We start from the raw sequence: 13,852 nt of genomic DNA, 5'->3' as shown, positions 1-13,852 counted from the left end.
TTTTTTTTCCTGGTATTGCTTGTGAAAGTGTAGCCCGAGTCTTTGATGTGCAGATCTTACCTTTTGCATTTGTCATTCACAAACAGATGAAGGTAAAAGTTTTAACTTTGTAATATTACATGTGTAAAATTTTAAAGCTACCATATGATCAATCATGGCTTCCTTAATTTTGCTTTTATAATTATATATTTCATTCTTCTTTTCCATAGGTGCGCCATAAATGCAAAAGACTGAAGTTTTAAAAGAGGACAAAGAGTTTGCTGCTAAGATGAATCTGAGCAATACAGTATATTTTGTGCCATTCACAAAAAGGTATTGTCCATAGATCCATGACAAAGCTTTCCCATAAGATGGGAAGAGGTTGTATCTTCTGGTTTTTCTATAATTAATTTTTATTATATTTGTAAAAAAAAGGGGGCAAAGTGGAAAAATATTAATAAAATTGGGATAAAAATTCTTTTATAAAAACTTTTTAATTTCAAATTCCTTCCTTATAGATTTTCATTATTTTCAGTCACAGCTTACAATTTGGAGAAATACCTGGTTAAAAGAAATGACCTTACCTAAAGTTTCTTGATTCTTATTATCAAATTATTTTCTGGAAATATATATTGCCTTTTTCATTGTAGTACTTTATAATTAGACTTTGAAGTAACGTAAAATTTTTCACATCACATTTCCTCTAATTACAGAAGTAATAGGCTTTGCAGAAAATTTAGAAAATACATATAAGCAAAAAGAAGGAAATATAAAGTTACCTGAAATCACAACACCTACTTCAGATAAAACAAGCCTGTAAAGAAATACAGACTTGGAGATGAAAGAAGCCACGTTTCCCATCTTCATGGTCTCATCCCTCTTTATGTTCTACCTCTTCCATCCTGCCTCTATTGCTAAAACAAAACAAAAAAGACATTGCCTTATATAAATTCCTAGAAGGATATTACCTGGTAAAAGAATATACCCATCCTGTTCTTCCAGCAATGTACAAAAATGACTGTTTCCTTATGCCCTTACAGAAAACTGTATCTTTTCTCTATTACTTTGTCAATTTGGGAGGTGAAATGAGGTGTCCTATTATTTTAGTTTTTATTTCTTTGATTACTAGTGAAACTATATACGTTTCATATCCTTAATAGCCACTGCTATTTTCTTTCTCCTATATGTGTCCTTTGACGGTGTGAGCAGATGTGTGTATGTGTATGTGTACACTTGTCTCATGTATGTTTTTATTGAAGTATAATCAACATACAATGTTATATTAGTTTCAGGTGTACAATATGATTCAACAATTCTCTACATTACTCAGTGCTCATCAAGATAAGTATACTCTTAACCCCCTCCCTTTACCTATTTCACCCCCACACCCATCCACCTCCCCTATGGCAACAACTACTAGTTTGTTCCATATTTAAGAATGTTTTTGGGGGGGGCACCTGGGTGGCTCAGTCAGTTAAGCATCTGCCTTTGGCTCAGGTCATGATCTCAGGGTCCAGAGATCGAGCCCTGCGTTGGGCTCCCTGCTCCTCAGGGAGTCTGCTTCTCTCCCTCTGCCCCCACTCCCCAGCTGGTGCTCTCTCGCTCTCTCTCTCTCTCAAATAAATAAAAAATTTTTAAAAAAGAATGTTTTTCTGTCTCTTTTTTTCTTTCTTCATTTGTTTCTTAAATTCCACATATGAGTGAAATCATATGGCTTTTTGTCTTTCTATGACTTCATTTAGTATTATATGCTCTAGGTCCATCCATGTTGTTGTGAATGGCAAGATCTCATTCTTTTTTATGGCTGAGTAACATTCCATCATTTGTGTGTGTGTGTGTGTGTGTGTGTGTATGTGCCTTGTCTTCTTTATCCATTCATCGATGGATGGACACTTCAGTCACTCCCATATCTTGGTTATTGTAAATAACATTGCAATAAACATAGGGGTGCATATATCTTTTCGAATTAGTGTTTTCATTTTCTCTGGGTAAATACCCAGTAATGGAATTACTGGAATATATGGTAATTCTATTTTTAGTTTCTTGAGGAACCTCTATGCTGTTTTCCACAGTGGTTGCACCAATTTGCATTCCTTCCAACAACGCATGAGGGTTCCTTTTTATCCACATCCTTGCCAATACTTGTTATTTCTTGTGGTTTTTATTTTAGCCATTCTGACAAGTGTAAGGTGATATCTTGTGGTTTTGATTAGCATTTCCCTGATGATGAGGGGTATTGAGCATTTTTTTTCTATCTGTTGTCCATCTATATGTCTTCTTTGGAAAAATGTTGAATCGGGTTTTCTGTTCATTTTTAATCAGATTATTTGGGTTTTAGGGGTGTTGAGTCCTCTAAGTTCTTTATACATTTTGGATATTAACCCCTTATCAGATACATCATTCGCAAATATCTTCTCCCATTCAATAGGCTGCCTTGCCATTTTGTTGCTGGTTTCCTTCTCTGTGCAAAAGCCTTTTATTTTGGTGTAGTCCCAATAGTTTAATTTTGCTTTTGTTTTTCTTACCTGAGGAGGCATATTGAGAAAAATGTTTTTATGGCTGATGTCAAAGGAAGTATTGCCTATGTTTTCTTCTAGGAGCTCTATGGTTTGGGGTCTCATATTTAGATCTTTAATGCATTTTGAGTTAATTTCTGTGTGTGATATAAAAGTGGTCCGGTTTCATTCTTTTGCATGTAGCCGACCAGTATTCCCAACACCATTTGTTGAAGAGACCGTCTTTTCCCCATTGTATATTCTTGCCTCTTTTGTTCTAGATTAATGGGCCATTTAAGCATGGGTTTATTCCTGGGCTCTCTGTCCTGTTTTATTGACCTATGTATCTATTTTCATGCCAGTACCATTCAGTTTTGATTACTATAGCTTTGTGTAGTATATCTTGAAGTCTGAGATTGTGATACCTCCAATTTGTTCTTCTTTCTCAAGATTTTTTTGGCTATTCGGGGTCTTTTGTGATTCCATACAGATTTTAGTATTATTCTAGTTCTGTGAAAAATGTTGTTTGTATTTTTTTAAGATTTTATTTATTTATTTGAGAGAGAGAGAGGGAGAGAGCACAAGCAGGGGGGAGTGGCAGAGGGAAAGGGAGAAGCAGGCTCCCAGCTGAGCAGGGAGCCCCACATGGGGCTCAATCCCAGGACCCTGGGATCATGACCTGAGCCGAAAGCAGACGCTTAACTGACTGAGCCACCCAGGCACTCCTGTTGTTGGTATTTTGATAGGGATTGCATTAAATCTGTAGATTGCTTTGGGTAGTATGGACATCTTCCATCCCATGAGCATAGAATATCTTTCCATTTGTTTGTGTCATCTTCAGTCTGTTTCATCAGTGTTTTATAGTCACCTGTCTGGTAAGAATAAGTTTTAACCAGCACATATTTTGCATCATTCCTACTTTATTTGCCTTTCACTTTTGTTTACTGCATCATTTTAAGACAACCTTATTGATGTATAACTGACATACAATAATTTGAACATATTTAATGAGTATAATATGTTTTGCCATAATATGTATCTGGGAAGATAGTAAACATATCCAGCACTCCCAAAGCTTCTTGATACCTCTTTTTAATCCCTCCATCCCACCTCTTCTCACTCACCCTAATCCCCAGGCAACCACTGATGTGCTTTCTGTTACTTCAGTTTGCATTTTCTAGAATTTTATAGAAATAAAATCATAAAGTATGTACTCTTTTTTTGGCGGGGGTCTGTCTTTTCACTCAACATAATTATTTTGAGATTCATCCATGTTCTAGCATGTGTCAGTAGTTCATTTTATTGCTGAAATGCATTCCATTGTCTGCATGTACCACAGATTGTTTATCTGTTCCTTTGTTGATGAGCATTTGGGTTGTTTCCAGTTTGGGCTATTAAAAATAAAGCTGCCATGAACATTTGTGTACAGGGCTTTGAATGGACATATGCTTTCATTTTTCTTGGGTAAATACCTAAGAGTGGAATGGCTCTATTTTCAACTTTTTGAGGAACCTCCATACTGTTTTCCAGAGTGCCTGCACCAGCTTGCCTTCCCACCAGCAGTGTAAGAGGGTTCCCCTTTCTTCGCATCCTTGCCAACATCTGTCATTTCCTGACTTGTTAATTTTAGCCATTCTGACTGGTGTGAGGTGATATCTCATTGTGGTTTTGATGTGTATTTCCCTGGTGTCGAGTGATGTTGAACATTTTTTTCATGTGTCTGTTGGCCATTTGTATGTCATCTTTGGAGAGATGTCTCTTCATGTCTTCTGCCCATTTCTTGATTGGATTATTTGTTCCTTGAGTATTGAGTTTGAGACTTTAGGATATTAACCCTTTATCTGATATGTCGTTTCCAAATATCTACTCCCATTCTGTCGGTTGTCTTTTGGTTTTGTCAACTATTTCCTTTGCTGTGCAAAAGCTTTTTATCTTGATGAAGTCCCAATAGTTCATTTTTGCTAGACATATCTAGCAAGAAGTTGCTACAGCTGAGGTCGAAGAGGTTGCTGCCTGTGTTCTCAAGGATTTTGGTGGATTCCTGTCTCACTTTTAGGTCTTTCATCCATTTTGAGTTTATCTTTGTGTATGGTGTAAGGAAATGTTACAGTTTCATTCTTCTGCATGTGGCTGTCCAATTTTCCCAACACCATTTGTTGAAGAGACTTTTTTTCCATTGGATATTCTTTCCCACTTTGTTGAATATTAGTTGACCATAGAGTCCAGGGTCTATTTCTGGGTTCTCTAATCTGTTCCATTGATCCATGTGTCTGTTTTTGTGCCAATACCATACGTCTTGATGATTACAGCTTCATAATAGAGCTTGAAGTCCGGAATTGTGATGCCACCAGTTTTGGTTTTCTTTTTCAACATTCCTCTGGCTATTTGGGGTCTTTTCTGGTTCCATACAAATTTTAGGATTATTTGTTCTAGCTCTGTGAAAAAAAGTTGATGGTATTTTGATAGGGATTGCATTAAATGTGTAGATTGCTCTAGGAAGCACTGACATCTTCACAATATTTATTCTTCCAATCCATGAGCATGGAACGTTTTTCCATTTCTTTGTGTCTTCCTCAATTTCTTTCATGAGTATTCTGTAGTTTTCTGAGTACAGATCCTTTGCCTCTTTGGTTAGGTTTATTCCTAGGGTGCAATTGTAAATGGGATCAACTCCTTAATTCCTCTTTCTTCTGTCTCATTGTTAGTGTATAGAAATGCAGTTGATTTCTGTGCATTGATTTTATATCCTGCCTGTTTGCTTAATTCCTGTATGAGTTCTAGCAGTTTTGGGGTGGAGTCTTTTGGGCTTTCCACATAGAATATCATGTCATCTGCAAAGAGTAAGAGTTTGACTTCTTCTTTGCTGATTTGAATGCCTTTTATTTCTTTTTGTTGTCTGATTGCTAAGGCTAGGACTTCTAGTATTATGTTGAAAAGCAGGGATGATCGTGGATATCCCTGCCATGCTCCTGACCGTAGGGAAATGCTCTCAGTTTTTCCCGACTGAGAATATTCACTGTGGGCTTTTAGTAAATGGCTTTTATGATATTGAGGTATGTTCCTTCTGTCCCTACACTGTGAAGAATTTTATTTTATTTTTTTTTAAAGATTCTATTTGAGAGAGAGAGTGACAGAGATAGCAAGAGAGAGAGCTAGGAGGAGAGGGAGAAGCAGGCGCCCTGCTAAGCAGGGAGCCCAACGCAGGGCTCAGTCCTGGGATCCCAGGATCACGACCTGAGCTGAGATACTTAACCGACTGAGCCACCCACGTGCCTCTGCTGTGAAGAATTTTAATCAAGAAAGGATACTGTACTTTGTCAAATGCTTTTTCTGCATCTATTGAGAGGATCATATGGTTCTTGTCCTTTCTTTTATTAATGTGGTGTATCACATTGATTGATTTGGGGAGTTGAACCACCCTTGCAGCCCAGGAATAAATCCCACTTGGTCATGGTGAATAATCCTTTTGATGTACTGTTGGATCCTATTGGCTAGTATCATGGTGAGAATTTTGGCATCCATATTCATCAGGGATATTGGTCTGTAATTCTCCTTTTTGGTGGGGTCATTGTCTAGTTTTGGGACCAAGGTAATCCTGGCCTCATAGAAAGAGTTTGGAAGTTTTCCCTCCATTTTGATTTTTTTTTTTTTTTTGAGATTTTATTTATTTATTTTGACGGGAGAGAGAGAGCAAGAGAGGGAACACAAGCAGGGAGAGTGGGAAGGGGAGAAGCAGGCTTCCGCTGAGCAGAGAGCCCGATGCAGGGCTTTATCCCAGGACCCTGGGATCATGACCTGAGCCGAAGGCAGATGCTTAACAACTGGGCCATCCGGGCGCCCCCCCCTTTTCGATTTTTTGAAACAGTTTCAGAAGGATAGGTATTGATTCTTCTTTAAATATTTGGAAGAATTCCCCATCTGACCCTGGGCTCTTGTTTGTTGGGAGATTTTTGATTACTGCTTCAGTTTCCTTGCTGACTATGGGTCTGTTCAGGTTTTCTGTTTCTTCCTGTTTCAGTTTTGGTAGTTTATACGTCTCTAGGAATGCATCCATTTCTTCCAGATTGCCTAATTTGTTGGCATATTGTTGCTCATAATATGTTCTTATAGTTGTTTGTATTTCTTTGGTGTTGGTTGTGATCTCTCCTCTTTCATTCATGATTTTATTTATTTGGGTCCTTTTTTCTTTTTGATGAGTCTGGCCAGGGGTTTATCAATCTTATTAATTCTTTCAAAGAACCAGTTCCTAGTTTCGTTGATCTGTTCTACTGTTCTTTTGGTTTCTATTTCATTGATTTCTGCTCTAATCTTTTTTATTTCTCTTTTCCTCCTGGGCTTAGGCTTTATTTGCTGTTCTTTCTTCAGCTCCTTTAGGTAAGGTTAGGTTGTGTATTTGTGACCTTTCTTGTTTCTTGAGAAAGACTTGTATTGCTAAATACTTCCTTCTTAGGACCGCCTTTGCGGCATCCCAAAGGTTTTGAACATTAGTGTTTTCATTTTCATTTGTTTCCATGAATTTTTTAAATTCTTCTTTAATTTCCTGGTTGACCCATTCATTCTTTAGTAGGATGCTCTTTAGCCTCCATTCTTTAGTAGGATGCTCTTTAGCCTCCAAATTTCCTCTTGTGATTGAGTTCCAGTTTCAAAGCATTGTACTCTGAAAATATGCAGGGAATGATCCCGATCTGACCTGATTTGTGACCCAGTATGTGATCTATTCTGGAGAATGTTCCATGTGCACTCGAGAAGAATGTGTATTCTGTTGCTTTAGGATGGAATGTTCTCAGTGTATCTGTGAAGTCCATCTAGTGTGTCATTCAAAGCCCTTGTTTCCTTGTTGATCTTCTGCTTAGATCATCTGTCCATTGCAGTGAGTGGGGTGTTGTATTATTATCAATGTGTTTCTTTGATTTTGTTATTAATTGGCTTATATAATTAGCTGCTCCCACATTAGGGGCACAAATATTTATAATTATTAGATCTTCTTGTTGGATATACCTTTTAATTATGATAAACTATCCTTCCTCATCTCTTATTACAGTCTTTGGTTTAAAATCTAATTTGTCTGATATAAGGATTGCCACCCCAGCTTAGTTTTGATATTCATTAGCATGATAAATGGTTTTCCACCCCCTCACTTTAAATCTGGATGTGTCTTTGGTCTAAAATGAGTCTCTTGCAGACAGCATATCGATGGGTCTTGCTTTTTTATCCAATCTGATACCCTGTATCTTTTGATTAGGGCATTTAACCCATTTACATTCAGAGTAACTATTGAAAGATAGGAATTTAGTGCCATTGTATTACCTGTAAAGTGACTGTTCCTGTATATTGTCTCTGTTCCTTTCTGGTCTATGTTACTTTTGGGCTCTCTCTTTGCTTAAAGGATCCCTTTTAATATTTGTTTTAGGGCTGGTTTAGTAATTAGAAATTCTCTTAGTTTCTGTTTGTCCTGGAAGCTTTTTATGACTCCTTTTATTTTGAATGACATCCTAGCTGGTTAAAGTATTCTTGGCTGCATATTTTTCTCATTTAGCACCCTGAATGTATCATGCCAGGCCTGTCAGTTCTCTATGGATAGGTTTGCTGCCAGTCTAATATTTCTACCCTTGTAGGTTACAGACCTCTTGTCCTGAGCTACTTTCAGGATTTTCTCTTTGTCTCTGAGATTTGCAAGTTTCACTATTATATGTCGGGGTGTTGGCTTATTTTTAGTGATTTTAAGAGGAAGGGGGTTTCTCTGTGCCTCCTGGATTTTGATACCTGTTTCCTTCCCCAGATTAGGGAAGTTCTCTGCTATAATTTGCTCCAATATATCTTCTGCCCTTCTCTCTCTTTCCTCTTCTTCTGGGATCCCAATTATTCTAATATTGTTTTGCTTTATGGTATCACTTATCTCTTGAATTCTTCCCTCATAATCCAGTAGTTGTTTATCTCTTTTTCTCAGCTTCTTTATTCTCCATCATTTTGTCTTCTATATCACTACTTCTCTTTTCTGCCTCATTTATCCTAGCAGTTAGGGTCTCCATTTTTTGTTGTTGTTGTTTTTGTTTTTGTTTTCAACAGATATTTATTGATCTATATTTTTCCAGCATTATTCCAGAATTACACGTTCCTCTATTCTCATATGTGGGGGATTTCTTATCATATATTGATATAGACTTATAGATTTTATCCAATACCTAAGCAGTAGAATCTTTCACCTCGAAAAAGTCCTATTCTCTTTAGAATGCAGGGTTTTTTTCAAGTTTAAAATGGGGGTGTGCTCTAGACTATTTCTCTAAAGTGCCTTCTAGCTCTAAGTGTGTTTGACTTTTTTTTTTTTTAAAGTAGGCTCCACACCCAACGTGGGGCTTGAACTCACAATTCCGAGATCCAGAGTCACACGTTCTGCAGGCTAAGCCAGCCAGGTGCCCCCAAGTGTGTTTGACTTTTAAGGGATTGTCAAAATTACATACTCCATCTAGCTTAGTCTCTAATTTGCCTATTGGATGATCAAGATATTTCTTTTTTTTTTTTTTTTTTGACTGCATCTCATTAATAGCCTTTTTGATTTTGACTTGGTTAGATTTTAGTTCTTTTATTTCTCCAGAAGGGGATTCTCTGGTGTCTTCTACGCTTTTTTTCAAGCCCAACTAGTGTCTTTATAATAGTTATTCTGAATTCTAGTTCTGACATCTTATGTCCATACTGATTAGGTCCCTGGCAGTCAGTACTGCCTCTTGTTCTCTTTTTTGAGGTGAGTTCCATCTTGTCATTCTGACCAGAGAAGAAGAGATGAAGGAGAGAACAAAAGACTAAAATGGCAACAACAACCCCAGATAAATATACACTAAACAAATCAGAAGAGACCCGAAACTGAGGGAAAAAAATTAAAATAAAATGAAAATGAAAAAAAAATTTTTTAAACACAAATATAATCAGACAGGTGAATGGAATAGAGCAATACACTGGATCCTGTGTGTATTTTGGTCTGTTTGTTAGAAAACTAGATCCCAAAATTGTAAAGAAAGAAAAACTTATATATGTACAAAAATCAAATTAAATATAATGAAAGGATAGAATGTAGCTATAAAAATGAAAATTAAAAGATAAGAAAAAACAAAAAATAACAACAACAACAACAACAAAGGAAGGGATATAAACAGACAAGTGAACAGAACAGAGCAATGCACTATCTTCTGAGTGTATTTTGGTGGGTTTGTTAGAAGAAACTACATCTCAAAATTATAAAGAAAGAAAAACATATATATACAAAAATAGAATTAAATGCATTGACAGGATAGAATGTAACTGCAAAGATGAAAATTTTAAGACTGTAACAAAACAAAGAAGAAGAAAAAAGAGCATATGATCAGACAGGTGAATAGAAGAGAGCCATACACTAGATTTTGGGTGTGTTTCGGTCTGTTAGAAGAAACTATATCCCAAAATTTTAAGGAAAGAAAAACTTACATATATATAGAAATAAAATTAAATACAATAAAGGGATAGAATGTAACTGTAAAAATGACAATTAAAAAAAGATTTTAAAAAGGAGTTGATAAAATAGAAAATTGATTGGAAAAGAAAAGGAAAAAAAAATTTTCTAATTGAAAGAATAAGAATCATGGGGGAAAAAGTCATGAATTCTATGTGCTATATTCCCCTAGCACTGGAGTTTTGCAGTTCTCTTTGATCAGTAAACTTGGTCTTGGCCAGATGTTCTTGCTGATCTTCTGGGGGAGGGACCTGTTGCAGTGATTCTCAATGTCTTTGCCCCAGGCAGAATTGCACCACCCTTGCCAGGGGGCCATGCTAAATAATCTGTTCTGGTTTGCTCTATGTGGCTTTTGTTCCCTGAAGGCTTTCTGAGCAGCTTTAGAGGATAAGAATAAAAATGGTGGCCTCCCAGTCTCCAGCCCCAGAGCCTAAAGCTTGGGGCCCAACTTCTCAGTGTACCACCAGAGAAAAGCAGTCAGTCACTCCCGTCTCCCCGGTCTCCGGCTGCACTCCATGCTTACCCTGCCTGTGACCAAGGGTTTCTATCTCAGGCACACGACCCCATTTCGAGTCTCCAAACCCTGCAGACTCCTGCAGAACACTCCTTCACCACTCCTCTCCTGGGGAGGAAGGGGGGTCTCACTGGTACTGCCACTTGCTGGGCCCTGGCTCAGGGAGCAGTCACCCGATCGTGCCATGGTTCATGGTTTGTGACAACCCCGAGCTGAAAGCCCACTCCTGGGCTCCCTGATTGCAGCTGGCTTCCCTGCTCCAATGGCTGGGAACTCTGCCTCAGTCAGGCACCCCTGGTCTTCCTGTGACCCTGGGGATCCTGAGACCACACTGACCCACCTAAAGTTCTGCCCCTGCTTAGCAATGTGAGCATCTTTCAGGTGAGACCTCCCTCACTGGAGCAGGGTTCTGATTTTGTGTTCCGCTGCTGTATCACTTTCTGGTAGCCGGCTTATGGAGGCTCCCTACCCCCATGGTTTATCTTCCCATATATCAGAATCACTCAGATTCACTTCTCTGCACCTCCTACCTTGCAGAAAGTAGTTGCTTACATTATTTTATAATTCTCAATGTACAGGTCTTGCACATTCTTTGTCAGATTTATCCCTAAGTATTTCATACTTTTATGCTAGTGTGATGTTTTGAAGTTTTGGTTTCCATTTGTTCATATATAAAAATATAATTGAGTTTTATATATTGATCTTGGTCTTGTGTTCTGCCACTTTGATTAACTCAGTTATTAATTCTAGTAGCTTTTTGTAGATTGCACTGAATTTTCTACATAGGTGGTTATGTTGTTTGTCAGTAAAAGTCTCACTTCTCCTTTCCAATCTTGATGTCTTTATTTTTTTCTTGCCTTATTACACTTATAGACCATCCAGCACAATGTTGAAGAGAAGGGCTGAGAGCAGACTTCCTTGCTTCATTCCTAATCTTAGGAGGAAATCATTTGGTCTTTGACCATTACTTTTGATATTAGCTATAAATGTTTCATAGATTTCCTTTAACAGGTTGGGGATATTACCTTCTATTCTGAGTTGGCTCAGAATTTTTATCAGGTTTGAATTTTGGATTTTGTCAGATGATTTTCTACATCTTTAGAGATGATTATTTGGCTTTTTTTCAGATTGTTGATTTGGTGAATTACATTGCTTGATTTTTGAGTGTTAAACCAACCTTGCATTCCTGGGATAAATCCCATCTACTCATGATGTATTACCCATTTTATATATTATTGGATTTTATATGCTGTAATTTTGTTATCAGTTTTTGCATCTATATTTATGAAGAATTTTGGTCTGTTTTCCTTCCTGTAATGTTAGTTGTTTCTGGTGGCAGATAATAAATCCAGTCCCTGTTACTCCATCTTGGCTGGAATCAGAAGTCCATTCATTGTATTTTTTAAGATATAGAAGTTATTAATTGCATATAGTCAATTTTACTGATTTTAGTTTATGACTTTTGCCTCTGGTGTCTTGCTTAGTATTTAAAGATTCACCTGAAATTTATTTAAGAAGTTTTTATGGTGTCATTTTTTTTGTATTTAAATATTCATTTCTTTAGAGAATCATTTTAGTCTAGAGTATGACATAGTGAAATATGTATTCTTCCAAATGATTATCCATAGTACTTAGCTTTATTCACACTGAAGCCAAAATATTTAAAAGTTTAGAATACATTTTTTTTAGAGATTTTATTTATTTATTTGACAGAGAGAGACACAGCAAGAGAGGGAACACAAGCAGGGGGAGTGGGAGAGGGAGAAGCAGGCTTTTCACTGAGCAGAGAGCCTGATGCGGGGCTTGATCCCAGGACCCTGGGATCATGACCTGCACTGAACGCAGACGTTTAACAGCTGAGCCACCCAGGAGCCCCTAGAATACATTTTGATGATTGAAAAGATTTTAGTTCTCATAAATTTAGTTCACAGATCTTTTTGTTTTTCCTAAAGACGTTCTCATAATTTGCTTTTTTTTTTTTTTTTGGCATAGTCTTGAAAATGCATATCCTTGATTTAATGTATTGTTTCTCTTTTCTGTTCTCAAACATAAGCAATGAAGACAATAGCACTTTTTCAATGTTAGTTTTGTACTTTTAGTCACTTGACTGACAACTAAATTTAAGTCACTTTTTCAATAGTATTAATACATTGACTTTATACTTGGTTGTCAATATTCATGGATTGTCAGGATGAGTGCCCAGGATTACAAGTGGAGTGTGCAGAGGAATCCCTTTTTCCTGTTTGAAACCTTTGATGGCTCCCCACCACCCTCAGGATAAAGTCCAAATTTCCTAATATGGCCTAAAAGGCCTGGTGTTATTTTCCTTGGCTTAACACCAGCTTTATATTTTCTCCTTCCAACTCTTCCATACATCCATATTGAATGAATTACTTTATTTTTTCCTAAAAAGGCATGCTTTTTCATATCCAAGAAAAAAATAGACTGGGTCACCCTATTATATCTTCTATTAAATTTTTTGCTTTTTCATCATAAAAATCATTTATAACCATTTTGTTATTTGTATCATTATAGTGTAATGCTTATTCCCACATCGGACTCTAAGCCCTTTAAGGACAGGGACCACATCCCATTGTACCTGGGACCAACCAACACCCAGTACATACCTGACAAATAGTAGGCACTCAATAAATATTTGTTGAGTCAGGAAAGAGTTGCCTGGATAGATGGTTAGGCTGCTGACCTACATATGCTAATGATTTAACTAGACTAACCATGTAATATACATAGCTAACGCTGTCATGTCACAAGAGAAAAATGATTCTTAGCACTGACTACTTATACTTCTTTATTAACAATCCTCTTTTTCTCTTCTCCTTGAATGAAGCCTGTTGGCTCACATTTTTAAAAACACGATTTTATTGGCCAATAACTAAATTTCTAGCATAGTTATCTGATGGGTCAAGGAAGAAACACAAATTATCCTGTGATATGGTCAGTGTTGGAATGATTGATTCTCATGGCGGGGGGGAATATTTATAATACAAAAATATAGATGAAAGTTAATATTTCAGTATTTTTCAAAAAATAAGGATCTATATCAGCTAAATGTAACTATTAACAACCAATATATAAGCATGTCAAAATAATGTCCTTCTATTAATAGAAACTTTAAACTCAGAATATTTTGTAAAGCAGCAGAATAATCTGCCTCTTTAAGTGAATGTTGGCATAATCTCCAAATAGTAGCAGTTTGTTACCTAATTACCTATTCTATGTGTATATATTATATATTAAGAGCATGGGCTCTACAGTTAGATCTGGGTTTGGGCCCCAGTTCTGACAAATACTAGCTCCCTGATTATGGGGGAGTAGTTTTGCCTCCCAGTTCTAGTTTGTTATATAAAATCAAAATAATAAAGT

At 36.8% G+C, this 13,852-nt stretch overlaps 1 protein-coding gene across 4 annotated transcripts in view; it reads left to right on the top strand.

Moving 5' to 3' along the window:
* The window catches only part of TAOK3 (TAO kinase 3), a 192,069-nt gene that overhangs the window by 77,655 nt on the left and 100,562 nt on the right, over positions 1-13,852 (top strand). For all 4 annotated transcript variants that reach the window (XR_008507082.2, XR_010407425.1, XR_010407424.1 and 1 more), the window contains exon 2: positions 210-312. The gene's annotated coding sequence lies outside the window, so the exon portion shown is untranslated. The remainder of the gene's footprint in view (positions 1-209; positions 313-13,852) is intronic.

Source organism: Mirounga angustirostris, unplaced genomic scaffold (assembly GCF_029215605.1).
Source record: "Mirounga angustirostris isolate CCGP_5_RB_7025 unplaced genomic scaffold, mMirAng1.0.hap1 SCAF_14, whole genome shotgun sequence".
NCBI lineage: Eukaryota > Metazoa > Chordata > Mammalia > Carnivora > Phocidae > Mirounga > Mirounga angustirostris.
This window is presented reverse-complemented; position numbering and strand designations above follow the sequence as displayed.